The sequence below is a fragment of the Aricia agestis genome, chromosome Z (assembly GCF_905147365.1).
Source record: "Aricia agestis chromosome Z, ilAriAges1.1, whole genome shotgun sequence".
Classification (NCBI taxonomy): Eukaryota; Metazoa; Arthropoda; class Insecta; order Lepidoptera; family Lycaenidae; genus Aricia; species Aricia agestis.
The window spans coordinates 22,271,283-22,299,216 of NC_056428.1; the positions used below are offsets into that span (position 1 = coordinate 22,271,283).

The following is a 27,934-nucleotide window of genomic DNA, read 5'->3' on the forward strand; positions in this document are numbered from 1 at the left end:
ACATCCAATATGGCGATAGGCGGCTCATCCAATAAGTATTTATGTATTTTAATGCACTTCTGCAATATGGGTATCAAATGAAAAGGCTCATTGAGAGTAACTTGAAAATGTATGTAATTAATATAGACACGGTTTTTTCACAAGTACGAATTCATAAGGACTTAAGTAAATCAGATTTTAACAAATCCTAGAAACAAAACAAACTACAATCAAGCAGACTAAGAAATCTAGCCGGAGATAATTAAAAACAAAAAATAAATTATATGCAAACAACTTAAAAAAAAAGCTTTTTTTATGAAATAAGGGGTAAACAAGCAAACGGGTCACCTGATGGAAAGCAACTTCCGTCGCCCATGGACACTCGCAGCATCAGAAGAGCTGCAGGTGCGTTGCCGGCCTTAAGAGGGAATAGGGTAATAGGGGAGGGTGGGGATGGGATCCCTGGATAGGGAAGGGAATTGGACCTCCGGTAAACTCACTCACTCGGCAAAACACAGCGCAAGCGCTGTTTCACGCCGGTTTTCTGTGAGAACGTGGTATTTCTCCAGTCGAGCCGGCCCATTCGTGCCGAAACATGGCTCTCCCACGTTTAAATACTCTAAAATAAATTTCTCCTCAAAATTCTAACTATTAAGTTATAACTTTATAATGTATAATAAAAGTGCGAGTATTTTTCCCATAGCTCCTAAACTAGAAAGTTCAATGACCCCTGGTGCCACCTTAAATTGCCCTGGGCCTTGACTATAGCTCGTGTATCCCAGTCTTTACCAATTACATTTCCCGTAGTTAATGTAAGTAACGGTATATTATACTCTATAGCAGTGTTTTTCAACCTTTTTTATGATGCGATAGTCAGGGATCCCTAGAACAATTTTTTTAAATTACTATCAAGCTAATTTTTTGTGAGTACCTTCATTTTGAGACCATCATTTTCCTTTTTGCCTTTACGTAATTATACCCCTGTAAAACCGCCATACTGGTACAAATGACCAAGAATTTTGTGTCAGTATCTCCAGGCCTAGCTCGTTTGGCTTCACCCTAAAACGTAATTGTAACCAACTGATTTTTTGCATGTTGATAGGTTAATAGTTACTAGAGATCGCCCAATGGTCGAAATTCGACCTTAGTTTCAACGATATAATATTTAGAACTACTACCTATTTTTTGTAAAGAAATATTGACTTTATCATATTTTTTTTCAACTCTTGTCTCTGGGACTCAGCTGATCTCAGGCTGGCCGTGTAAGCATTGTCTAATAGTATCTAAGATTCAATAAAAAATTCATGCACCTACGTTTCCTCATTTTTCGTAAAAAGGGTTACAAAGTTTTTCGTTCGCGTATTAATATTATGATAATATAATTTAAGAGTAACATTGTCCTACAAATAGAACAATCCATGTTTGGGACCATCAAATCAAAGTATGGAATCCTTTCTATCTCAGTTAGCTACCACTTTCGAGACTTTTCGCTGATAAAATGGTTGTTCGTTTTACTCAATAAAAATAGCCTGATAGTAATAAAAAAATTATAATATTTCTCTCGAGTCTCAATTCTCAACCCCAGAAGCTTGAGAAGGAGAAGACCTCAGGTTGAAAAACACTACTCTATAGCAGAGGTTTCCAAATTTTTTTTCTCATACACCACTTTAAACATTTTGCTGGATCCATTTGTTTCCAACACTTCATTATAAGGAATCAATAAGCTTTCACTTCAGAGTGGTAAAAACTATACGCATTTTATATTTTCTTGTTTTGTAGCTATTTAACACAAAAATTACACACTTTTACTTATGTTGTTATATCGTAGTATAATCAATTTAACATCAAAACTAAAATAACCACTTCAAAATTTAAATTTCTACAATGGTAACCTGACATAAAAGTTATTATTGTAATGGGAGGGATATACTAGGTGAATTGACAGAAAATTATATCAATATTTGGCTTGAGTTTACTTAATTATAACCTTAAATCTCCTTGCTCTGTCTGGCAGACAATATTATATTAATCTGTTAATATAATATTGTCTGCCTATATTCATAGGAGAAGTCAAGACGGGTCACCAAATTTGTGTCGTGGACCCCCATTTTTCTTCCACGCAAGCGTAGACCCCTGTCGGGCTCCCGTGGACCCCTGGGGGTCCACCTGGACCACATTGGGAATCAATGGTCTATACTCTATAGTATCCGGCCTTAACGGCACACGTCTATAAAATTGGAAAGTATATTATTAGACGTCATTAACTAATCTAGAGCATAAAATGTGATCTATATCGCCATCCTCACAAGTTTTCCAATAAAATGAACATAGTACTGAATCTGATTAATGGCAGTTCTAGATAGTTGTCGAAATTATCTTTGGTTGTTTTCGCGTTCGTGTTTTTCGTAGCTGTTTTGAATTATAAATGAACGAATGTAAATAAATGTACTTTTAACTCGTCAGCTAAAGGCGCAAAATTTCAAAAGTACCTGCGTACTAGTTAGTAGTATTTACTATCTTCATAGGTTTTAATGTGATTCTAGATCAAAACCTTTCATAGGTTTGGTAAAATTGAACCTTAAAAAATATCCACAGCCGAACTTATTATAACCTCCTCCTTTTTTGGAAGTCGGTTAAAAACCGAATTACAGTAAGAATCACTAATACCACATTATATATATATATATATATATATATATATATATATATATATATATATATATATATATATATATATATATATATATATATATATATATATATATATATATATATATATATATATACTCGGTACCTGGCCGGTTCAGTTCTGCGGGGCTAAAATGGTAACGTTTTGCAATTCCTCCAGAAAATGAATTGTCAAAACTGTTAAACTGACAAATGTCAAATTAGTACAAATTGTGCAAATTACTGGGCTGGTATCGACTTCAAACGAATGAAAATTGAGTACGGAATTGGTTGTCAAGGTTAAGTCGAATTTCGAAAAAGGCACTGAAGAATAATAATTATTATTTCATACTTTTTAGATCATATTTTTAAGAATATTGTTTTTACCTTGGAAGTCGGTTTCAATTTTTTGTCAAAAAATAATAATTCGTGTTTTTGCTAAGATCTAATTCTTGGAAATATAATGTAGTACTTATCTAATTTTAGAAAATGACAACTCAGGGCTTATTTTAAAGTACTAGAGATCGCCCAATGGTCGAAATTCGACCTTAGTTTCAATGACATTAGGACTAAGTTACCTTAGATATTTTGAAAAAAAATATTGACTTTATCATAATATATTTTTTTCAACTCTTGTCCCCCAGGACAAGAGTTGAAAAAAATATATGACTCCCAAGTCATCTGATCTCAGACTGGCCGTGTAAGCATTGTCTAATAGTATCTAAGATGCAATAAAAAAAAACTATGATCCATTTTCAATTTGTCAACTTGCGTTGTCAAGACCATAAATAAAAGAGTATAATTCGTATGTATAGGTTTGTCACTCAAAAATCTGTCATCTTCTTAAGTGTGCGTGGTGTAGTGTGTGAAATATTTTATTTGTTAAAAAATGTATGATAAAAATCATAATTTCAAAATAATATTAGCTCGATGCACTCCTTCACCATATAAACTATAACTGTGCAAAATTTCATTCACCTACGTTTCCCCATTTTTCGTCAAAAGGGATACAAAGTTTTTGGCTCACGTATTAATATATAGATAGATAAAAATGAATTATAAATTCGTAAATTTTGGGTAAGTCGCCCCCTTAATAAATAAATAAGCTTCATTAAAGTAGAATCGGTTTAACTACACGTGCCCTCTTACAAGGTTGGGGTGCATTTAAATAATCAAGAATGCAGTTTACTCCCCGACAGGAAGATAAAAAACTCGAACCGAACACAATAAGAACAAAATGTTTATCGCTACAGATTTGGGCCGAGCCAGTTTGGACGAGGTGTATTTTAACTTTACAATTGTTGCTTAGTTTACTTGATTAATGGTATTTTTTTTAAGTTTTGTAGTAATGTGGTGACTTTTGAGCCACGCGAATGTTTACGATAATTTAACATGGTTTTGTTCAAAACGCTAGTAGCATAAGATATGTACGTATGTATTAAATTATGGAAGTTTCGCCCGCGTTAATATAGAATTCCGCGGGAACTGTATATTTTTCCGCAAAATGTAGCCTATGGTCTTTATCTCCGTGGTCTACACTATCTCTGTGCCAAAATACATAAGAATCGGTTCTGTAGTGTGTGAGATTGGCGCGTCCAAAACTCTTCATCTTTATTAATAGGAAATAGGTATACAACATACACAAGTGCGTGCAAAAAAATCGGCCCACCCCGCCCGTTTGTGTTCAATTCGCTATATCTTAGAAAATAATAGTTATTAATATTTTTATTATTATTAATGTGAGTAAATAGGTATACAGTGTACATTTTTCGACATCAACGTGCTTGACTACAAACGACACAAATCACTAATCACCCCCATCAGTTTTTTAATTGCTACTTGATCGGTTTTGTCCTGTGGATAAAATTGGCTAAATGTTATTGATCCTGTTTTGTCTTGATTTAACTTTTTGATTTAGTGTTTGTTTAACATCATTTTGGATGTAATTTATTTTTGATAATGTTGATAGTACTCCAAATAAAGCCTTCCTCATAACTTTTATAAGGTCAATGAAAAAAGGGATGGAAGCCTCAGACCTCAGTTAGGGTAATGGGTAGCAGTACGAGCTATTGCAACCAAATTGTTAGGGGTTTTTAGGAGAAAGATGTCATTAAGCGGCAATCAAAATGTAATGCCAATCTCAATGTTTCTTGTTTTATGTCGATTCAGTAGTTTTGATTTATAATTATTACTACCCGTGGCCCGCATTGGTCGGTACCTACCGCCGCAAAAGCTACGTCCTTCGAAAATATTCATTTAAATCATACGCTGCAAAGGGCCATATAGATCTATATTAAATCAATATTGCATTTAAAGTATTTAATTGAATAAGGATTAATGCCGTATTGGTTAAAATCGCTTCAAAAATTAGAAATTATTTGACGTGAAAAGTAAATGACAAAAAATGTTATTGCGGGATATCCATAAGAGGGATACCATCGCGATATTTTCTGTAGACCTTTTCATAGTGTACAATTATACCTACTACATTATTTTGGTAAATCTCGTAGCCCGTTCAGCCTGCGTTTGCAATGTATGCGGAAAAAAATGTAATTATTTGTGACATCACATTAGAAACCCCTTAAATAACAGTAGGTATTTCTCCACTATTTAATTAATGTTATTATACTTATAAACCTTCCTCCTTCCTTTTTAATCACTCTATCTATTAAAGAAAACCGTATCAAAATCCGTTGCGTAGTTTTAAAGATTAAAGGGAACAAAGGGACATAGGGGAATAAACGACATTGTTTTTTAATACTATGTAGTGATATAGATATTAGATATTTCATGTGTTAGGTAATTTCTAATTTCCAGGTATCTTGCGGGTTAGTAAGCTATCATAATATACACTTACAAACGAAACCGCAGAATTAGCAAATTAAAATTAATGAAGTGAAAATAAACACGGGTTGCACAAACCGTGTTGTTTGACCGAGCGGCAATGATATAACAACCATGCTATAATAATATTATGATGTAGACAGTCGCTTTTATAATTTGCCGTGGCACGGCACGTCAATGCCGTGGACGTCTTAAGAGGATACCACAGCAGCTAGAGAAATGAAAAAAAAGTACGTGTAATATCTATAGCTGTCTCCCTTACCTCAAGCCTATACCGCAGAACGCGATAGAGACAACTGCAGAAAATCCAGAAAATCAACGATTCGTTGTCCCCTGATTCCTTCTCCAAAACTTAACCGATTTAAGTACTTTTTTCATTAAAGATTAAAAAAAGGCCTGAGCTGTGTTCCTATGTTTTGCTTTTTTTGTATAATCTATCCAAATCTGTTTTCTGGACGTTTGAACACAGCGGAAAATCTGGCCATTTTTTTGGGTTTTTGAACGTTCATATCTTATTTAATAATTAAATTATGAAAAAAAGGAAAACATAGGGACATTGTATTAGTGGCCGTAGATATTCAGGAAAAAAATTATAACTCTACTAGCATTATCCAGGGAGGAAACAGGGGACAGCGTTTGTATGGGAAAAATGGCGGTGTGGAATCCTCTTAAGTTTTGTATTGTAGTGCCGTGCCATGTTATAACCGTGCCGGGCCTTGGCACAGCATAATTTAGAAGCGACCAATACATGCAGAAGGCATGAACTACGCACACGATATTTTAGCCGTCGCGCCTCGATACAGCGATGAAAATACCGTCAAGCGAAAGTACATGCCCTCTGTGTCTATTTATTCTGTGGTTATCCCATGCGCCAGCGGCCTGGGACTCGAGGGGGGAAGCGGCGTGCGGGGGAGGGCGGTATGACGCGGTCGTTCACCCCGCACTAACCTTGTAGTCGCTATCAACTAATAAAACATGCAACACTTTCGTTGGCCCGATGTGTGTTAGTAGTTTTGATTCTTATTTTCATTATCACCCGACCGTGATACTTGAAGGTTGAAGTTTAATGCTTTGTGATTCAAAAGTTTATAACCGCAACGCCGTCGTTGCGCCAAAATTTGTTTGTCGCTTGGAAACTGTACATTATGTCGCAATCAAAAATATCCGATGTCCTTTTCCCTCTTTCAAAGTAGAACTATAAGAAATTACAACTAAATCGGTTCAGCGGTTTAAGCGAGAAAAGACAACATACACAGACATACCTTCGCATTTATAGTTTTATTATCTAAGGATTTCTCAATTTGTCTAGAAATGTTTTAAAATTCGGGATACAAATTATTCTATCTAATATAATAAATCTAAAATTTTTACATGGTATCCCTTACCTGTTAAAAAAAGCTTAACCTCAACAACGCATGATAGCGTTTGATGGTAACCGTGGGACCATAATATAGCTTACACATGAGTTGGTTTTTAGGACGCAGGCAAAAAAGTACCGAAATAAAACCGGGAAAATTGAGGTTTAAGTTGATATATTTTTAAACAGAGATTTAAGGCTGGATTTATATATGCGTACGCTCGAACGCGCGGTTTGACGGCTACACCGCGAGATCACAAGCAAAATATGTAAGTATGTAACGATTTATTTAAATAGCGGTGCGGTCGCGTTGACTTTTATTTACATACAATTATATTATTTACAAAAATTCTTACCAACCTTTTTGAACTATTACTAGTTCAAAAAGGTTGGTAAGAATTTTACTTACTTACAAGATCTCTTGAATTGTAAAGTTGAATGTTTCTTAATGAGTTTTCTCGACTTAACCTTAATAATAATATTATGCATATTTTTGTATAATGCAGGTCAATTTTAAAACAAAATTTGTTTAACACGCTTTAATACTATTTGAAAGTAATACTTAAGTATACCTTGCGTTTATTTAAATGAAGACGTAAGTGGATGAATTGGCTAAGTATTTTTTTGAAAATTTTTGTTTTTTTTTTCATAAATATGAATATGATTTTTTTGTATAAAGCCTACATTTATGCAAAAAAAAAAACAATATTTAAAAACGTTAGAACTACATACTTTATCTATTTACGTTTTCAAATTAGAGTATGGTATATTAACGTCTATTAGTTAGTTTTATGTTGTTATAATCTATAATTATCGCACTAATATTTTTGGCGAAAGTTTGTGTATAAGTGTTTGATAATTATTCACTTAAAAACTACTGATCTGTTTTTTTAATTTGGCATATCAATTTAGGCTGTGAATCGGCAATTTTTCATCACAAAATTCCTATGGGATACTGTGATGGTAGTAGTAGTAAAGTCTTGGTACGAAATAATCAAAGGTTTCTAAAAATGTTTTTTTTTTTAATTATCTTTCAATTTTAGGCCATTACTGAACGGTTTAACGCAGAGATAACTTCTGAATTTAGACGTAAAAGTATCTCAAACTTTGTCCTTTACTTATGTTCACAATTCGACGACTCGAGTTACGGTGTCAAGTTTTAATAAATTCCCCAAATATAATAAAGGGGACATGTCGGCCCTGGGGTAACTCTTAACATGTGTGCATTGTAACAGTGAGAATGCCGCTTTTAATTAATATTAGGTAAGCGTTTATTAGTGCTATTTATACTTTCAGTGTATGCTGAGAATCAAAAACAAACTCTTTCGACAGACTAGAAAGTACAATGGTTATTATTTTTACCTGCTTCGAAGCATTGTTAGTTCAAAATTAAAGTAGAAGTGAATTTCTAATTATTATAGATAGCGTACGTGGGAGAGCCATGCTTCGGCACGAATGGGCCAGCTCGACCGGAGAAATACCACGTCCTCACAGAAAACCGGCGTGAAACAGCGCTTGCGCTGTGTTTCGCCGAGTGAGTGAGTTTACCGGAGGCCCAATCCCCTACCCTATTCCCTTCCATACCCTCCCCTATTCCCTTCCCTTCCCTACCCTCTCATATTTTCCTATTCCCTATTAAAAGGCCGGCAACGCACCTGCAGCTCTTCTGATGCTGCGAGTGTCTATGGTCGACGGAAGTTGCTTTCCATCAGGTGACCCGTTTGCTCGTTTGCCCCCTTATACCATAAAAAAAAAAAAAAAAAAAAAACTACGAAGTAACAATGTTATCGATTGAACTGCTATTTTAAGAATGTGACTACCTTTTAAACTTTTTGCAAAATGAAATTGCTGACGCGCCTGTGAGGTGCAAAAATTCTTTCAAAGGCATTCTAGACATCGCGCCTTTCAAAGAGATCGGCATTTGCTTTAAATTGATAAAAAAGACGTTGATGCTGCTCCATTAATTTAATTGATAAAAAAATGGGTTATTCTGCTCGGAACATTTTCTTGACAAACCAGCGCAAGGACTATAGTAATTAGTTTTAAACTGTTCTCAAAACTAGCAAGTAATAAATTTATTCGTAGGCGTAGACCTTACTTTCGATATGTTTTGCACAGACAAAACTTTATCAAAACATCGGAATCCTTTAAATTGATAAAAAAGACGTTGATACTGCTCCATTAATTTAATTGATAAAAAAATGGGTTATTCTGATCGGAACATTTTCTTGACAAACCAGCGCAAGGGCTAGTAATTAGTTTTAAACTGTTCTCAAAACTAGCAAGTAATAAATTTATTCGTAGGCGTAACCTTACTTTCGATATGTTTTGCACAGACAAAACTTTATCAAAACATCGGAATGTGATAAATAATAACTTTGCTCCTTTATTATCATGCTGTCAATACTGTTTATTTATATGTGGTGCATGTACTGGCAAGGATACCATCGTACACAGCTTATAAATATGCAACTTGAGCGCTCAATATATATTTTATATCATCTGGATTACATTTATAGAGGAATAATGTATTACATGTGCTTGGCATTGCTATGCGATGTTTTACGAAAAATTTAAAACAAAACAGTAAAATCTTTACCACTTTGAGGACGAAGATTGGCGACGGTATTGAAATAAAAAAAATATATACTTTATTGAATTTAGCTATTTTCGATTTGGTCTAGCCAATTTTTTAACACGAGAAAAATATTTAAAACTATCTATAACTCCTGCACAAGTGCACACTTTATTTAATTTTGATTTTTGTAATGGGCTAAATATAGGTAAATAGAAATCATTTACTCAGTAAGGGGCAATTTGTTTGAAGCTTTCACAGAAAAGTCTGTTTGAAAGGAATGATCACGTCTGCGTTTATGACATACTTTCATCTGGTATATATTAGTTCTGTGAGAAAGTCCCCCGGCCGACATAGAAACTTACCGTTCGTACAATAATAATTGTTACCAAGAGAACGATTCTGAGATTTAGTAAGTTCTAGCTTGTTAAAGGCCTGTTTCACCACTTTCTGATAAAGTGCCGAATAGGCTATTCATAACTTTTTTGACAGATTCTCCATACTGGATCTGTCAAGTTAATTGGTGGATAGCCTAGCTAGGCTATTCGTCACTTATCAGGAAGTGGTGAAACAGGGACCGTACCACGAAACCGTTTTGAGACTCAAACAATCGTATGAAAATGCCTAACAAACGTGAAATGACTTTGTTAGAGTAGGACGCGGCATTCTCGTCCGATAGTTTGAATCTCAAAATTGTTTCGTAGTACTAGGCCTACAGGCCCTAAATCTGGTAAGCTAAAACTTACCAAATACTAAACAACGCGCTACTAAGCCTCCTTTTCTTTATTTAATAAAATTAAAGGTTTAGGACTGGTGCAGGTGTTATCTAACAATTGAAAAATTTGCATTTTTAGGGTTTCGACCTGCAGTTGGCAGAAATTCCAATAAAGAAAAAAATAAAAAGAAAAGACAAAATAAAATGCAACAAAAACTAAAAATCGGTCAAGTGCGAGTCAGACTCGCGTACGAAGTGTTTCGTACCGTTATAGAGCGAAAGTATGGAAAAAATGTGTTTTTTATATGGGTGCCCCCCATAATTATATATTTTATTTTAATTTTATTATCATCATCATCATAATATTAATACGCGAACGAAAAACTTTGTAACCCTTTTTAACGAAAAATGGGGATACGTAGGTGCATGAAATTCTGCACGGTTATAGTTTATATGGTGAAGGAGTGCATCGAACTAATATTATTTTGAAATTATGTTTTTGTCATAATTTTTTTTTAACAAATAAAACATTACACACACTACAACACACCTACATGAGAAATGACAGATTTTTGAGTGACAAGCCTATACATACGAATTATACTCTTTTATATTTATTTTATGGTTAAAGTCTGTTGACAACAAGTTGACAAATTGAAAATGGATTATAGTTTTTTTTTATTGAATCGATACTATTAGACAATGCTTACACGGCCAGTCTGAGATCAGCTTAGTCCCAGAGACAAGAGTTGAAAAAAAAATGATAAAGTCAATATTTTTTACAAAATATAGGTAGTAGTCCTAAATATTATGTCGTTAAAACTAAGGTCGAATTTCGACCATTGGGCGATCTCTATTCTCTAGTTAAATATTAAAGTACACATATAATTGAGGATTTTGTAAAAATTTCAAGTGTCTACATATTGCCATCTGTGAAAATTTTGCTATATAGCGATTCTTGAGATACAGCCTGGAGAAGTGGAGACAGACAGACGGACATACATCGAAGTCTCAGTAATAGGGTCCCGTTTTTACCCTTTGGGTACGGAACCCTAAAACCGAGCCCTGTGACCCTGTCTATAGAGGACGAGACCAAAGTATTGCTCTAATACAGGGTTTCTCAAAATTTCGGCTCCACGAACCTCTGTTAAATTTCCAGGTGACAGCGAACCCCTTACGTATTATATTGCCCCCCCCCCCCCCCCTCCCCTCCTCTTTAGGAAGGGGAATTCACCGCTTTGCGTGAGAGTTCGAAATACTCTGCCTATCTAGCTGCCCAAAAATCTATCAGAGACATCTTTTTGAAATCAGCTTGAAAAGTTTCATTAACGGACGGACATACCTAATAATGACTCCTGTTGCCACCATTACGTAAATCTTGTCGCGAACCCCTAGGGGTTCGCGTACCCCACTTTGAGAAACCCTGCTCTAATAGACATAATATTGCGTAGGCTTAGCAACAAGGTCTTAATTAGGCATTGAATTGTATCGCGTGCTCAGCCGATATCCTTCGGGAATATTAAATTAGAGCTGCTCCCAAATAGGTAATCGGCACGAATCGTCACGAAACGCCATCCCTGCCACGACTCAGATAATTAATTAGTGAACATCGATTATGGTGCCATAACTCGCGTATTTAGCTGTTATGGTAGTGCCTTTCGATCGGTGTGGGATACCTCATAGTTTGACGCCTGCGAAATCCAGAACTTTTGGAAGCATTAGAATTTTATTTGACGTTTTCTCTGTTAAATTTAATGCATTTCAGTCGTAGTTATTGGTTTATCCCAATTTTGTATCATTATAGTTTTGGTTAAAATTGGCAACGCCTTTGAAATCCAGAACTCTCATATTATGATTTTATTTGGGGTAGGAAACGCGTATTAATTAGAAACGAAGGCATTTGTCGCCTAACGTGACAGGAGAAACGAATTGCTTGCATTTAGATTTTGCATTATCACGTCCTGGCATCGGTGTTTCCATACTAGTTTCCCGTCAGTTTCCGTTCAGCGATCAAAAAACTCGCAAAGATCAACTTAGGCCTCGGGTGGCCATTTAAAGTAATCAGTTTCGTCAACCGGCCGACCTGTTCGGCCGATGCATTTATTATTCCGTTCGACATCATTGTTTCAATCGAGACATACTTGGTAGCGGAATGCGGGCTGGTTGGGCGACCTCACGGCGTAGACGACGGAAGTATGCCTCGCCTGCTTAATCGTCTGCGAAACCGCGTGATTCATATTCCTATCACAATTTAATAACCAACAATTACTGTTATGCATATCAATTAATCAGCCGAATATGGGCGTCATGGGCGTGCGTTTCTTGCGTTCGATATTTGACAGCTATAATGAGCGTCAGTGGGTCCCCTCTTCCGCACGCTTGCGAGTCGGTAATGCCGGTTACGCAGTTACGCTTGTATCATCCTACAGTTGCTACTGATAGACTGTCCCCGTAGACAAGTGGCAAAACGCTAACGCTAACAACGCTACAAAATTTATGGATTTGATATTAGTATTCGCTAGCAAAGCGATGACTTATCTCAAATCGCATATATTTTGTAGCGTTAGCGTTAGCGCTTTGCCACTTGTCTACAGGCCCTGGTGTTAGCTCGGATATTTTTGGTTTACATAAATGAATTATTGTATGAATTTTTTGTATTTTTTGTAACTATTTTTTACTACAAGTTCAGTGAGGAAACTTAGATATTAAGCTACGACTAATGGAATCAGGACCTGGATGTCTTCTGATATTATTATCTGAGTCTCTTTACTCCTATCAAATTATAAAATTTCATTACCATTGGTGGTACCAATATTATAAAATTTCATTGTTAAAGCAACTGTTATATTTTCTTCTAGTTCATAACTTGATTTGCTATCGTCTTATTGTAATTTCCTTGTGTTATAATATGTTTTGTGACGCTGCGCATATTAATCCTCTTTGACATAATATTAATTTGTCTGTCTGTCTCTCAGTTCCATAGCTTGTATCTGTGAAATATTAATCAGCAGTTAGTAATCAGGTATTAAATACCTGCTGTGTGAGATATTGATTCTGCTACAACTGTTCGTAAAATTAACTCTCAGCAGCCGTTTATTTGTGGTTGTGTTAGTGTTTAGTGCTTTCCTAGGAGTGGGTTATGGAATCAAACGTTCTTGAAGCCACTCATATTTTGCGATCGATAATTTCGGTCTATCGTGAGCTACGAATCATAGTAAATTAACTGGTTACCTAGAAAGCAAATAGAAGATTATAATTATCATTTGAAAAGTTCATACCAGATTATTTGCGATGTACTCTGCTGTATCTAGGATGGAAGTGTATTTTCATTTTCTCTATCCGGCTAGGATTATTTCCCTAGTAAACCGCGCTAGTAACACGATCGGCGAATATATTTGTACATACATAAATACACATTTGCGGTGCATGTTGCAACGAGAAACCACGAGTGAGCCACTGAGCTATGAAAACACGCGTTAGCAGCATGCCTCGGCCACTTTCACGTGCACATTCATTTATGGAAACCGCCGTAAAAAGTATCGCTACGATGATATAGTCTAGCCTAGCCTGGTCTGGTCTTGTCTAGACCCTTCCGGTGACTGGTGACCTCGTTACTGGACTTGCTTCTAAGTGGGTGCGCTTTCGAAGAGACAAGGATCAAGGTTATGGCTAAGTTAATTATGCATTTTTTTTCCTTTGATGACACGATTTGATTTTGATTTGATTTGATTGGCTTTTGCTAATTACTGAACATTAATTGAGTTGACGGAAAATGTATCGATCTATGTATCATAAAAATGTCTGAGCATTAGTTAAATTATTATTTTATATCATTGCGGCTGTACAATTTACGAGAGATCATGAATCGTGGTATCGTTTTTTTTGAGTTCCTAACTATTATGTATATTCAACTGAGAATTTAGGCAGGACTCAGGAGGCTTTGACCTGACCAATATTACTTGAGCGGAAAACCCCTTTGTAACCTATATTATTGTATAAGAGTCATGAGTCTTATGCCTAATGCCATGTTATTATGTGCAATACAACCATAACATGCCCTTGGCAATGATACCTGTCCAGACGGGTCATTATTTCAATATTTTTACATAATACAATCGTAGATTAGGTATGCAAGCCATTTGTATTAGTCATATTAACTTAATAGTGTACTTACTGCGCAAGTGTTAGTTACTCACCACTTATCACAGTTATACCTAGTACTTGTAATGTTATTAGCTAGTATTACATTATACTTACACAGTATTTTAATAAGCACTTATAACTACTCTCCCTGTTGACTTGGTGGTAGAAATCGTTGAGTTCTGAGTTTCTGACTGCAAGCTATGCAAATGATATCCTTTTTACTTTATAAAAAGAAAGTCTTTGCTTTGGTTATCATTTTAAAACTTTCCAGTGGCTGTTTTGAGATAAAGAAATTATTTATAAGTATTGAGTAGACTGTGGTCCAAACAATAAAGGGAGTTACTTTATTTTTTATTCTCAAAGTATGAAACTATAAGACCAGTCCTGTGGTTTCTATAATGGTACTTAGCTTTTTTTTTAGCTCCCGAACTGTGTAGGCTCTTAAAGAAGATAACAATTGTTTAAGACCATAGTGTATCATTGTTAATTCTTGTGTAATGAATGTACAGTCTGACTCATCCTCCCCTCATAGTGTAAATTAAAGAGGCTCGTAGCCATATTAATGTTAATTACCAACAACGGGCCACGTTGTGTGGATAACATTAATTTAATATTCACCATTAATATCACTAATTACGCTTCGTATGAATAAACTATGAGGAATTGTGTAGGAACGAATTGGCAATAATAGTTATATGAACCAACTACGAAGAGTCACGAAACTTCAGGAGAATTTATGATTAGGCGCGTGGTTTGCTATAAACAAGGGTTTTATAAGTAAGCTTAAGAAACACTCATAGTGTTAAATTAGGAAAATAAACAACCCCTGCTTCAAATTTCTTATTTAGCGTCTTACACTGATCCTTGAATCTGAAACAGAAAAACCCAAATTTTCCAGCACTGAGCGGGCTGATGATGATGAACAGTTGCTAAGAACTCTCTAGAATCCAACTCAGTTCTCAAACGTTTTTGGTGGAACCCTTTTAAGAGTTGACATTTTTGACGGACCCCAAAAAAGAAATGTTTTGTCTTTGAACTTTTAACATGTCTGCTTGTGTGTGTGTGTGGCACTCAGAGGAGTACTCTTAGTATTTGTATGCGTAAGCTCGTAGTCAATAACCATCGTTATGATATACTAGACGTACCGCGCGGCTTCGCCCGCGTAAATTAGGAATTTTACCGAAACCGTAAATTTTTCCACAAAATATAGTATAATATGTCCCTTCACGTGGTCCTCTCTATATCTATGATAAATAACATAAAAATTGCTCCAGTAGTTCGTGAGATAAGCACTTACAAATAATTTTTCATGTTTTTTCCACATTTTTCTCTGTTTCTTCGCTCGCTATTGGTCTAAGTAGTGGTGTTATGTAGCTATATAGCTCATTTATAAAGGAAGGCTATAGAGCCTTCCTTTATAAATGAGCTCTATATCTAACGCTGAAAGAATTTTTCAAATAGGACCAGTAGTTCCATAGATTAGCGCGTTCAAACAAACAAACTCTTTAGCTTTATAATATTTATATTAATATTATGATATATTTGTCCACTTCAAACGTCTGTGTTGAATGGCACTTGATTTGGCTCTGTAGTCGCACTCCAACACAAGCGCCACTTATACGATGCTTCAAAACATGTTATTTGGGCTTTGTGATTAGTATGTGAAAACATATTCAAGCCAATGTTAATAATGTCAGACAAAATTTGCCGCAATCTTTGGCTTATTTTTAAAATATCTAAGCAGGTTAATTTTACTTTCGAACGTTCTTGAAACTGTTTTCTATCTATCCTCACAAAGTAAGAAGGAAAATTGTGCAACATTTTTAAATAGCAGACATAACTTCTACTTGTTAATCGAAACAGTTATTTATAGTCTAGCATTAACTCGGACTTTGCCCGATCAAATAGTGGGATTATAAGTTTATTTGATCGTTTCAAATTTTTTTCATTCTGTTGCATTCCTCTGTTTCGGAGGCCTAGATCCACTTTGGGTAGCTGACCCATCATAGTAATAGTAGTAATTGCATGCCCAAGTGTTAGAATTTCGAATCAAGGGTTGTTTTTGAATTTCTTAAAAACTAGGTGACTATGCAACTTTTTTAAATATAATATATTATTATATGTACTATAATACTTGTGCTTAATAATCGTCAAAAAATAATTGTGCATTCTTGGCGGTATTGAACCATTATTAAACCAATACCATAAATCATAATCTTGACAAAAGTGAACCGAAAGTTCCGTAGTCAACAAGCAACCCTTAATAGTTTCGGTCTGTCTGTTCGTCTGTCTGTCCGCGATTTTACTCAGAGAATATAGGATCTACAAAGCTGTAATTTGGCATGAATACACATTAATGATGGCGACAAAATGTTACATAAAATCTTAAAAAAATATTTTTTTTTATGGTACCTGCCCTACACATCAAGCGGGGATGAATTTTTTTTTTCGCGCCCGCCCCATCGTGTGGGGTGTCGTTGGATAAGATTTTTAAAAATATTATGAGTATTCACAGATCATTTTCCGATTGAGGTATCCATTTGTGAAATATTAAGTCTTAAAGTAGAATAAATCGTTAGAGTCCAGTGTCCCTCCTTCTACTACCTAAGCGGTTGTTTCTGGAAATGTCAAAATTTCAAGGGAGTAGGAAATAAGCTGAATCTAAAAGGTAAACTATCACGGCTAAGAAGACTTCATAAGTCATTGAGTAATAGTCGATCAACTAAAAAAAATGTATTCGGTGAAGTATAAAGGAACTTTTCGTTTAAATTCCTTTGATAGTAACTGAGATGATGTTGTTAGTATTGTAAAACACGTTATAAATGTATGTTTATTGACCATACAATTTTTTTCCAAAACTAGCGGTATTACGGAACCCTGTATTGCGCGAGGCCCGACACGCACTTGGCCGGTTTTTGATTCTATTATTTATCCATCACTACAAACTAAGGATGGTGTAAGGAAGATTATGTAACATTTTTAAAATATATCCTACTATTATTAATTATCACAAAAAATCGGCCAAGTGCGAGTTGGACTCGCGCACGAAGGGTTCCGTACCGATACAGAGCAAAAATAGGCAAAAAATTGTGTTTTTTGTACGGGAGCCCCTCTCAAATTTTTATTTTAATATTATTAAATATTTTAGTACACATAATTATATAACAAAAGAATGTGTGAAAAATTCAAGTGCATATTCAAGTGCCACTTGCCATTATTGATATAGAGTCAAAAAGGCCACAAAAATCACGTTTGTTGTATGGGATGGGCCCCCCTTAAATATTAATTTTATTTTGTTTTCAGTATCTTATTATCTTATCTTATATCTTTAAACGAGCAATTCTTGTATATACAGGGTGTAACAAAAATAAGTGATAATACTTTAGGGTGTGTACGTGTTCCTTGTAGAGAGTTCACTGTGAAAGTAGCAGCGCTGAAAGACCAAAATTTTTTTTCACTTTTGTATTTTTGGGGAAACTCGTGATGCTCGGGCCCTTGCCCATACAAACGTGAAAAAAATTTTTCGTCATTCAGTGCTGCTACTTTCACAGTGAACTCTCTACAAGGAACACGTACACACCCTAAAGTATTATCACTTATTTTTGTTACACCCTGTATATAATTGGAATCTCGGAATCGGCTCCAACGATTTTTATGAAATTTAGTATATAGAGGGTTTCGGGGGCGATTAATCGATCTAGCTAGGAATCATTTTTTGAAAATGTCATTTTATTCGTATTTCATCGAATACCGAGCAAAGCTCGGTCAAATAGCTAGGATGTCTTTAAACGAGCAATTCTTGTATATTATATATATATAATTGGAATCTCGGAATCGGCTCCAACGATTTTCATGAAATTTAGTATACTAGAGATCGCCCAATGGTCGAAATTCGACCTTAGTTTCAACGACATATTTAGGACTACTACCTATATTATTATATTGTTCGCGTATTAATATTATGATATGGGGTTTCGGGGGCGATAAATCGATCTAGCTAGGAATCATTTTTACAAAATGTCTTTTTATTCGTGTTTTATCGATAATCGATAAACTGAAAAATATGACTCTTCCTGACATCTATGGGCCAATAATAATACTATTTTGTGAGCAACTAATTGCTTTAACGACACAACACCAGCTAAAGGTATTCTAGCAGACGGCGTTGTTAAGTAACACGAAGTCAACAAGTGTTTGCTATACCGAGCAAAGCTCGGTCATCTAGACCTATAACTGTGTTGTTAATTGTTGTACACAATCTGTGAAAACTTCAGAAGTCTAGCTATAGCGGTTCTTGAGATACAGCCTGGAGACAGTCAGACGGACAGACAACGAAGTCTTAGTAATAGGATCCCGTTTTTACCCTTTGGGTACGGAACCCTAAAAAGTGTGTCTTGTAGATACAGAACCTTTAAACCAATTTTTGAGAATATAATACTTTCTCAAACTGTTGTTTATCCATCTCTCTAAACTACTCCTTAATTTAAGGTACCTAAGGGAGGATTATGTAACATTTTAAAATAGATGCTACGTGTAGTTGTTAATCGCCCTAATGATTTGAACCAGCTTCCTGTCAGAGCAAGATGCGCAGGCGATGCAGTGGGCGACTCCTTTCGCCGTCACCCGGAGTGGGACAATCATTTCATTACGGGTCATTAGAAAGCAATTGATTCTAATTTAACCCGGGTTCTTGTATCGGACGAGATAATCTTGGAGCCATTGACCGCTTGTCTATACTCTATGATGTCTTAATACGTTGGCAGCCCATATGTATTATCACAAAACTAAGTGATCATTCTTGACATACAGCGTGGAGACAGACAGACGGACAGACAACGAAGTCTTAGTAATAGGGTTCCTTTATTTTACCCTTTGGTACGGAATCCTAAAAAGTAATTTGCTTTGCAAGATATTTTAAAACTCATATTTTACAGTATTTTCATTCCATCGTTTCGTGAATAACTAGTATAGGATCTATCGGAATTTGTAACTAAAATTGCAATATTTTTATTAAAAGCTTTTATTTAACTTGCTCTGTATGTATGTAAGTATGTATGTTCGGGTGAAATCTTGGAACTCAATTTTGGAGTAGATATATTTAAGCGATCGAGCTGAAATTTTGCAGGAACGTTTAGTTTGGATGACAATACATGATATTGTATGTGACATCACTCTAAATCCAATATGGCCGACCATCCAAGATGACGAAATAGTTATTTTCTATGCAGTTCTACAATATGGATATTAAATGAAAGAGCTTTTTGAGAATAACTCGAAAACGAATGTCATGTCATACTACATCCAATATAGCGGCTCATCCAAGATAGAGGTATAGTTATTTTTAATGCACCTCTGCAATATGGGTATCGAATGAAAGGGCTCATTGAGAGTAACTTGGAAACGAATGTAATGTCATTCTACATCCATTATGGCGTCTCATTCAAGGTACTCGTATGAGGATATAGTTATTTTTAATGCACTTCTGCATTATGGGTGTCAAATGAATGGGCTCATTGAGAGTAACTCGGAAAGTGGAAACGAATGTAATGTCATTCTACATCCAATATGGCGGCTCAGCTATGATAGGGGAATATAGTTATTTTTAAAGTACTTAAACTGCAATATGGGTATCAAACAAAAAGGCTTATTGAGAGTAAATTGAAAAGTCATGTCGTGTCCTGTCGTGCCGTGTCGTGTCGTATCGTGTCGTATCGTGTCGTATCGTAACATGACGTGACGTGACGTGTCGTGTCGTGTCGTGTCGTGTCGTATTGTGTCGTGTCGTGTCGTGTCGTGTCGTGTCGTGTCGTGTCGTGTCGTGTCGTGTCGCGTCGCGTCGTGTCGTGTCGTGTCGTGTCGTGTCTTGTTATGTCAAGTCAAAACCAGTCGGGCATTAGAAAAAGCCCGGTTGAATCCGGAAATTTTTGGTAAGTGATATTAATTTTTTAGTCGTAAAATTAAGTACGATTTTTTAAAGACTTAAATTAAGTTAATCAGATTTTAACACATTCTTGAAACAAAACAAACTACAATCAAACAAAAAATAAATTATAAGCAAATAACTTTTTGAAAAAGCTTTTATTTAAATACTTACTTTAAAAAGAAGAAAATAAATTTCCCCTTAAAAATTCTAACTATTAAGTTAAAACCTCAATAAATTATACAATTTGCATTATTATAAAAGCTTGTCGCGAAACTTAACAATCTGTCAACATTTAATTACTTTAGTAAAATAAAAAATATAATATCAGTTTACTCAGTTAAGTTGGCACTTACTAGTTTATTAGTGTTACGGTACACGGTATACGGACATGCGGTGCCATCTAGCGGCAAACCAGCGAAACTGATCAGGGGGGGACACACTACACATAAATCCCCTACTCGAAACTAGATGGCGCTAGGTGGTACATGCTCGAGCCTCCTAGAAAATTCCCATACGTGCTTACTTGTTTACGTAAATCGGGAACTTTCTGGAATTCGTCTCGCCACATAAATAGTCGCAGGAGGACGGGCCGTAGTTCAGTTCAGTTCGAGCGATCATCAAGGCGATTTCGGAGTGACAACAAGTGATAATAGTGAGTGAACCAGTGAAACCTTCGACTTGGCTACGACCTAGGACAGTGATAGTGCTTAGTGATTGGACCTAGTGATTAGTGTTTGGACTTAGTGCTAAGTGTTGTGACCTAGTGTGTGCTTGTGTGACCTGGACTTAGTGAATAAAGTCTTCAAGAGAGTCAGCAGGTCTTTCTCTTCAAATCCTTCGAACCCTAGCACGTAACATTATTATTTATTAACAAATCATGCGACAAGCTTTTATTATCATGCAAATTGTATAATATATTGAGGTTTTAACTTAATAGTTAGAATTTTAAGGGGAAATTTATTTTCTTCTTTTTAAAGTAAGTATTTAAATAATAGCTTTTTTCAAAAAGTTTTTTGCTTATAATTTATTACTGATGTACCGTTAAATAGCATGAACGAAAAGGGGCTACTAATTTTTCTAATAGATGGGCAAATGGAATAAACGGTTTAGATTTTTAAAAGAAAACTTTCAAGTGTAAGCATTTCTAGAAAACAGTGTTTTTTTAATTTATTTGAACTTACAATTGAGGTGAGTGGTTGAAGTGAGTAAGTTCGTAAATGTTCGGTTTTGCGTAAATGGAGGACCGGAGAATGATTTTAAATTTAATAAATATGAATTTTATGTCAAGCCAGATATACTTATTAGCCAGATGATGAAGTAGGTAAGTTGCAAGGTTTGTTTAGGTTATTTAAATGAAAAAAATGAGTATTTGCCCTTATGTTATAAAATGTAACTAACATTTCATCCGTTCACGTTTTCAATTGTTAACAGCGCGGCAGCGGTCTACGTTTCATGTGTTTTATTGAAGACCTCAATTGTACTTTAAGTGGCAAGAATGTAGGATTCTCTCAATCAACCTCTGACTAGGCTAAATTATTCATATATATACACTTATCTTGTTGAACAAATTGTTCTAACATCATAATTGGTTGCCCGCATCGTATCACGTATGTGACTTTCAAATGGTCTTAGAATGACTCTTTATAAAGTAAGTATGCGTATTGAGTACATCCATACTATTATTATGAATGTTAAAGTATGTCTGTCTGTTACCTCTTCACGCTCAAGCCGCTAAACCGATTTTGCTGAAATTGATATGGAGTGTGGAACTTTAAGTCCCGGGAAAGGACATAGGATAGCAATAGCAGACATAATTTTAAACCTTTGATATCGTTATGAACCGGCTATCGAATGTTCATGCTACCAGCAGGCCTAGCATAACAACAGTAGAAATAAAAAAGAATCGACATACTGATAGATTTTATCGACAAAATGGCGAATTTCCTTTGTCTAACTGTCACTTTGTCTATTCTCCCGTAGAAAGAAACTGTTTCTATGGTGACCATGCTAAGCCTACTGAAGACAGTCTTGTCTCCTTATCTCTCTCCAACAGCAATTTTTATCTTGTTTTCGATAAGCTTCCTGTGTGGAATAATCGTGGCCTGCAGGCTGGTAAGTGGTACAGTATTGATTACAGTAATTTGATATTATCATCAATGATGTGCAGTATCATCAATACATTAAGACTTCCTGTTTTTTGACATGTCTATCTGTGAGTGTCTCCGTGGCGTCGTACTATCCAAACGACTCGACGATTTTGATCAAGTGTTTCTTGCTTGAAAGCCGATATTATGATCGAGAACCTAAACCATTTTTACCACCATTAGGTCGCACAATGTATGACAATTCTGGAGTTTCTTTTAATTTCTTAATTTATAATATGTATTAAATCACTTATCCACGTATGATCTTGACAACGGCTGCAAGTGTAAGTACCATCATAAAATTTAGTATGTTGAAAAAGGCATTTATTCCGGCGAAATTCCCGGATTTTGCCGTGCCGAGACTGGCGAAGGCAATTTGGGTGAGGGCAGCCCTATGTTGGCCCAATATTGGCCTTTGGTTGTTAACGCACTTGTTGAAATGTGTGTACAGTATAATATCCTACCAATGACCAATCATACCGTGAGAGCGTAAGCCAGACACGGGACATTAAACACGTAGCCGATATGTCATATTATGATGTATCCTTGTTAGTGCCGAGTGCGTCAATAAAAATAGATAATAACCTCCGAGAATATATAGCTTTACATTTTAGCACAATACACATTGTGAAAATCAACGCTTGACCAACGGAAACCCATTGTGTGGAATTGTTTACACTTACTTATTTTCAATTCAATGCATTGTGCACTAGGGGGGTACTTAGACCAATTGCAAGCGAAATTAAATGTTTAAACTACTGAAAACTATATTATGAGACGTGATCACGTGATACATGCTTCGCTAAGGCTGGATATAACTAATAGGTTGGAGAAGTCTTTTCGCATTATAGTATGTATGAACTTGTCATAAAATCTCTTGGGCTATGCCAATTATTGTATCTGACTGATTTAGGTATCATTAAAAAAAATATTTTACAGAAGATAATTCCAAATTCAAATTAGGTAAATGTGAGATTTTCATATTTTGTTTTTCTGGTTGTATATATGAGTGATTCTAATGAAGAAATTCGATACATTTTATAATTTTATTATTAAGAAAGGTAAACATTTAGAAGCCGCGAAAAAAATTGTGATATTTATGGACCTAATGCAATGTCTGTGTGAGTAGCGCAAATTTGGTTTAAGCGTTTTCAATCCGGAAATTTTGATATCAAAGATGCACGTCCCTCTAGTCGCCATGTTACGGACAAAACTGATGCTATTTTTGAAAAAGTGGAGGAAGATCAGCATATTAGTAGTTACGATGTAGCTGAAGAACTGGGGATTGACCACATAATAGTTTTGGCACATTTGAAAAAAGCTGGGTACACAAAAAAGCTCGATATTTGGGTGCCTCATGAACTCACTGAAAGAAAACTATTGAACCGTGTACTCATTTGTGATTCTTTATTACGGCGTAATGAAACCGAACTATTTTTGAAGAAGCTGATAACTTGTAATGAAAAGTGGATCTCGTACGACAAGAACGTGCGAAAAAGATCGTGTTCAAAGGTCGGTTGGGGCAAAACCCGGGTTTACTCGCAACAAGGTGATGCTGTGTGTGTGGTGGCATTGGAAGGGCATTATTCATTATGAGCTGTTACCGCCAGGCAGGACCATCGATTCTGAACTGTACTGCGAAGTGCGAACAACTGATGAGATTACAGCTAGGAGTTGAGCGAAAGCGGCCGGAATTAATCAACAGAAGGGATGTGGTTTTTCACCATGATAACGTTAGACCTCACACATCTTTAGCCACTCAGCAAAAATTACGGGAGTTTGGCTGGGAGGTGTTAATGCATCCGCCGTATAGTCCTCACCTTCAGATATTCACCTGTTTCGGTCGCTGATTCTTTAGGCAGTGTCAGGTTGAATCACAAGAGGACTGCCACAACCACTCGTCGCAGTTTTTTCATCAGATGCCCCAAAATTTTTATAGCAATGGGATCATGTCTCTACCAATAAGACGGCAAAAAGTTATCGAACACAATGGCACCTATATACATTTGTCAATTGTAAATAAACAATAAACTTTTTCCCCAACCTAATATAAGCGTCCGCGCGATCGTGCGTCTAGGCCGCTACACTACGAGATCACAAGAATCATAGTTATACTTATTACGATTCGAGCCTAAGTTACACATCGCTTGTGACGGCTTATGTTAATTAGTCCTATTCGATTTTGTAAAGATTTAACTTTGCCGTCGAAACAATCGAATGCTGTTTGCCGAAGTACCCAGATCTTTAATTAGTAGAGTTAGCATGCAGCACATATGCTGGTTTGTACGAGGCCGGTGTTTGATGAGCCGTAGATTAGCTTTAGAAATGCCATGATTGTGTGAATTTTATAATATTTGCTATTCGAATCGGTTGAAGTGGTACAGGCCGCGCAGGAGTTTAAGATCGCCCAGCAAAAATGGAACGTAATTAATGGACGCCCCCTCATCAAGCACAATATCCTTTTTTATAGTAGAGAATAATGGAGGGTCTGAGATCAAACGAAGTCTCCATGACAACGTCTGAAATTATAACAGTTATTAGGCTCAAGCATATTCCGTTGCAAAACAATGATTGCTGCTAACTCATGCTCTGTCTTATCCATTCTTCCATACTAATATACCTAAAGGCAAAAGTTGTATGTTTGTATTTTTGTTACGAGTACTTCTTCATGTTTAAACGGCTGGAGCAATCTTCATAAAATTTGATAAGGAGTTAGTTGATACTCTGGATAACATAGTTTACTTTTTACTGCGGGAAAATATGGAGTAAGAGCCTGCGATGGTCAGACGTTCCTCCGTTTCGTAAAGCTGAAAGTTTACCTTTTGTGGCCTTTACAGAGGTAAGAACGACCAGCAAATATGGAGTTTCGGTCGCGGTTACTTTAAGAGGTATCCAGTTCTGAAGTGTCTACCTGACCTTCCAGAAAGAGTAAAGCTCAATAATTTCATAACTTATATTCTTCGCGGTAAGTGGAGGAATCTCGTCTTCCAGTGCCGGACATTTTTGACAGCTGTCGGGACTCTCTTTTAAACTTTTAAACTTTCTTAAAGGCTTTGAGGGTGTCTAGCAGTGGGAAGCAACTATCAAAAATATCCGGCACTGGAAGACGAGATTCCTCCACGTACCGCGAAGAGTATAAGTTATAAAATTGAGCTTTACTCTTTCGGGAAGGTCAGGTATACCTATTTCCTTTAATAAACTGCGGGTTTAAATAACACCGCGGGGCACAGCTAGTAATAGATATAAACAGATTTAGGAAAACAATAAAAAAATTATTGATTGAATGCGCCGTGATTTGTATCTTCAGATGTTTGCACGCTTAGTATCGCCAACACGTAACAGCGCCACCATTCTAATGCGACTATCCATCGGCTAATCGAGTTATGGATGCAGCTCGTGACTGCCATGCCTAATCCTGCAACACCTATGGACGCACCTTGAATTTATACTTCATGGCGACCATACTGGCTTGGCGAGCAGGCTTGACAAGCTACAGGCTTGCTCACTTTCATATCGCTAGGCAATTGGGTTGCTTGATCCAATTACTTCTTGGATCCTGGCTTGGTTGGTTTTAGGACGAAAACACTCTAAGTGGCCCATAGCGGTCTTTTAGGGTCATGTATCTCTTAAAAGAAACTCGTTAAAACGTAAAAACTTGCCCTAAACACGTAGCCCACGTAGGTAACACACAAAATTTTGTGAAATTTTGTAGGATATACCCATAATGGCCGCTAGAGAACACTTAGCGTTAGGAGGCGGTTAGTTAAAACAGGCACACAATAATCATACTCGTTGCTTGCACAAAAGCGGCTTGCAGCAATTGAAGCTTCAGGCTCGTAGAATATTAGCTAAGCCCTATGCATAGTGTGTAAATCTAGCATGATAGTTCGTTCTTAATTCCCTTGACATTTGATACGCTGCGGTCGATGAAATCTGATTATACTGGAGTAGAATGAAACTCGCTAATATTCAGATTAGATACAATATTATGCACTCGCACATAGGATCGTTTTGAATTGAGTTAAAATGGAAGATAAACTTATTACGGCCTATGAAGGACCATACGTGTAAAAAGGTAGAAGGCCTAGGTACCTATTCAGACGTTGATTGCGCATGCTAAAATAAATAAAATAATACATTATACTTTAATTTATGTCACTTTTTAGTTTTTACGCACAAATAAAAAATGTAAAGATGTTTATTTTGATGTAACTATAATTGTAGAATTTAGAAAAGCGACAGGTTACATCACTGAATTGTTTTTCTTTTAAAGACCATGACTTTTTTAGCTTCTTGCAATTATATCAATAGCTTACCAGGATACTTTTCAACTTAGATTCGACAATTTTGTCAGCGATAGAAATTATTTCTCTAAGTGGCGCTTGCGACCACACATTATTTAAAACTGTCAAAAGTACCTAATGCAGTTTGAGTAAGTACTGGCATTAATTTGTTAATACAGTAAGTACACTTGCGCCACCTTCGTTAAAACTTGTGCAATAGAGAAAGCCGTCCCCGAAGTCTTCGCCAATCTCTCCCAGGGGAAAACTTGCAACTTCACTTGATGGAATAATTTATTTATTGCAACACTGTTTCACTTCGCAACTGCGAATGATGCTGGCGACTTTTATGATTTGTAACTGTGTTTTATGGATTGGAGCAGGCGCTTGGTTGAGTTGAGTTTGCAAAATATGAGAAACGCATTCTTTTTACCCAGAAAGCCATGCAGATTATGATTCTGAATGTTGCCAGGAGTGGTATTTATCCATTTCTTGACAGACCACCGGAAGACATCTACGCAAAATCACGCTGCGACCGTTCTAAAATGTTTGGGTTCGCATATTGCATCGTTTTCGTATAGGTAATGCTCAAAAGTCAAAACTTGTGGTTTTCTAGTTTTTTCAGCGCTTTGCGTTTTACTCAATCTAATAATAATATCTGAATATATTGCAACTAATTAATATGAATTTAATTTTTTTTTTAATAAAACTAGAAGAACCAACTTTATTACTCGCAATTAACAACTAATAGCTTTCAAAATACTAAATAGAAACATCAGAACAATGTAGAAACTAGTACTGCGTTCAAACAAGCACAGTTACCCACGCACGTCTTAATTGAGATTATTATTGTATCTACCTCCTACACGGCTGTAGGAGTTTCCGCAACGATTGCACAAATAGAAAGACATTAGATTTATATGACGGGATCTATAGAATTATATTTTGCGAGCAAAAAGCGAGTCACAAAACGTGTTAAATGTTTTTACCAAAGGTAAAAAGGTGACTAGGTTTGTAGTTTGTAGCATAGTAGGTGGTACTATAGTTTAAAGTTTGAACCGTGTAACAAATTTATCATCAAACTTAATATTATAAATGCGAAAGTCCGTTTGTTTGTTACCTTTTCACGCCCAAACCGCTGAACCGATTTAGCTGAAATTTGGTATGGCGATACTGTTAATCCCGGAAAAATGTACGGTTCCTGCGTGATAAATGACTTTGGCGCAGCGGAGTTGCGGGGCGCGGGCGTAATCTAGTAAGCTATACCTAAATGTTGAGTAGGAAGAATTGCATATTGGTACAAATAT

The 27,934-nt window shown here is 36.0% G+C and overlaps 1 protein-coding gene and 1 long non-coding RNA gene across 2 annotated transcripts in view; both read left to right on the plus strand.

Moving 5' to 3' along the window:
* Positions 1–27,934, plus strand: part of LOC121739069 (failed axon connections) — a 100,754-nt gene that overhangs the window by 12,302 nt on the left and 60,518 nt on the right. The window lies entirely within an intron of this gene.
* LOC121739070 lies at positions 23,781–25,835 on the plus strand. Its single transcript, XR_006037390.1, has 3 exons — positions 23,781–23,859; positions 24,638–24,643; positions 25,825–25,835. It is a non-coding gene; the product is annotated as an uncharacterized LOC121739070 (long non-coding RNA).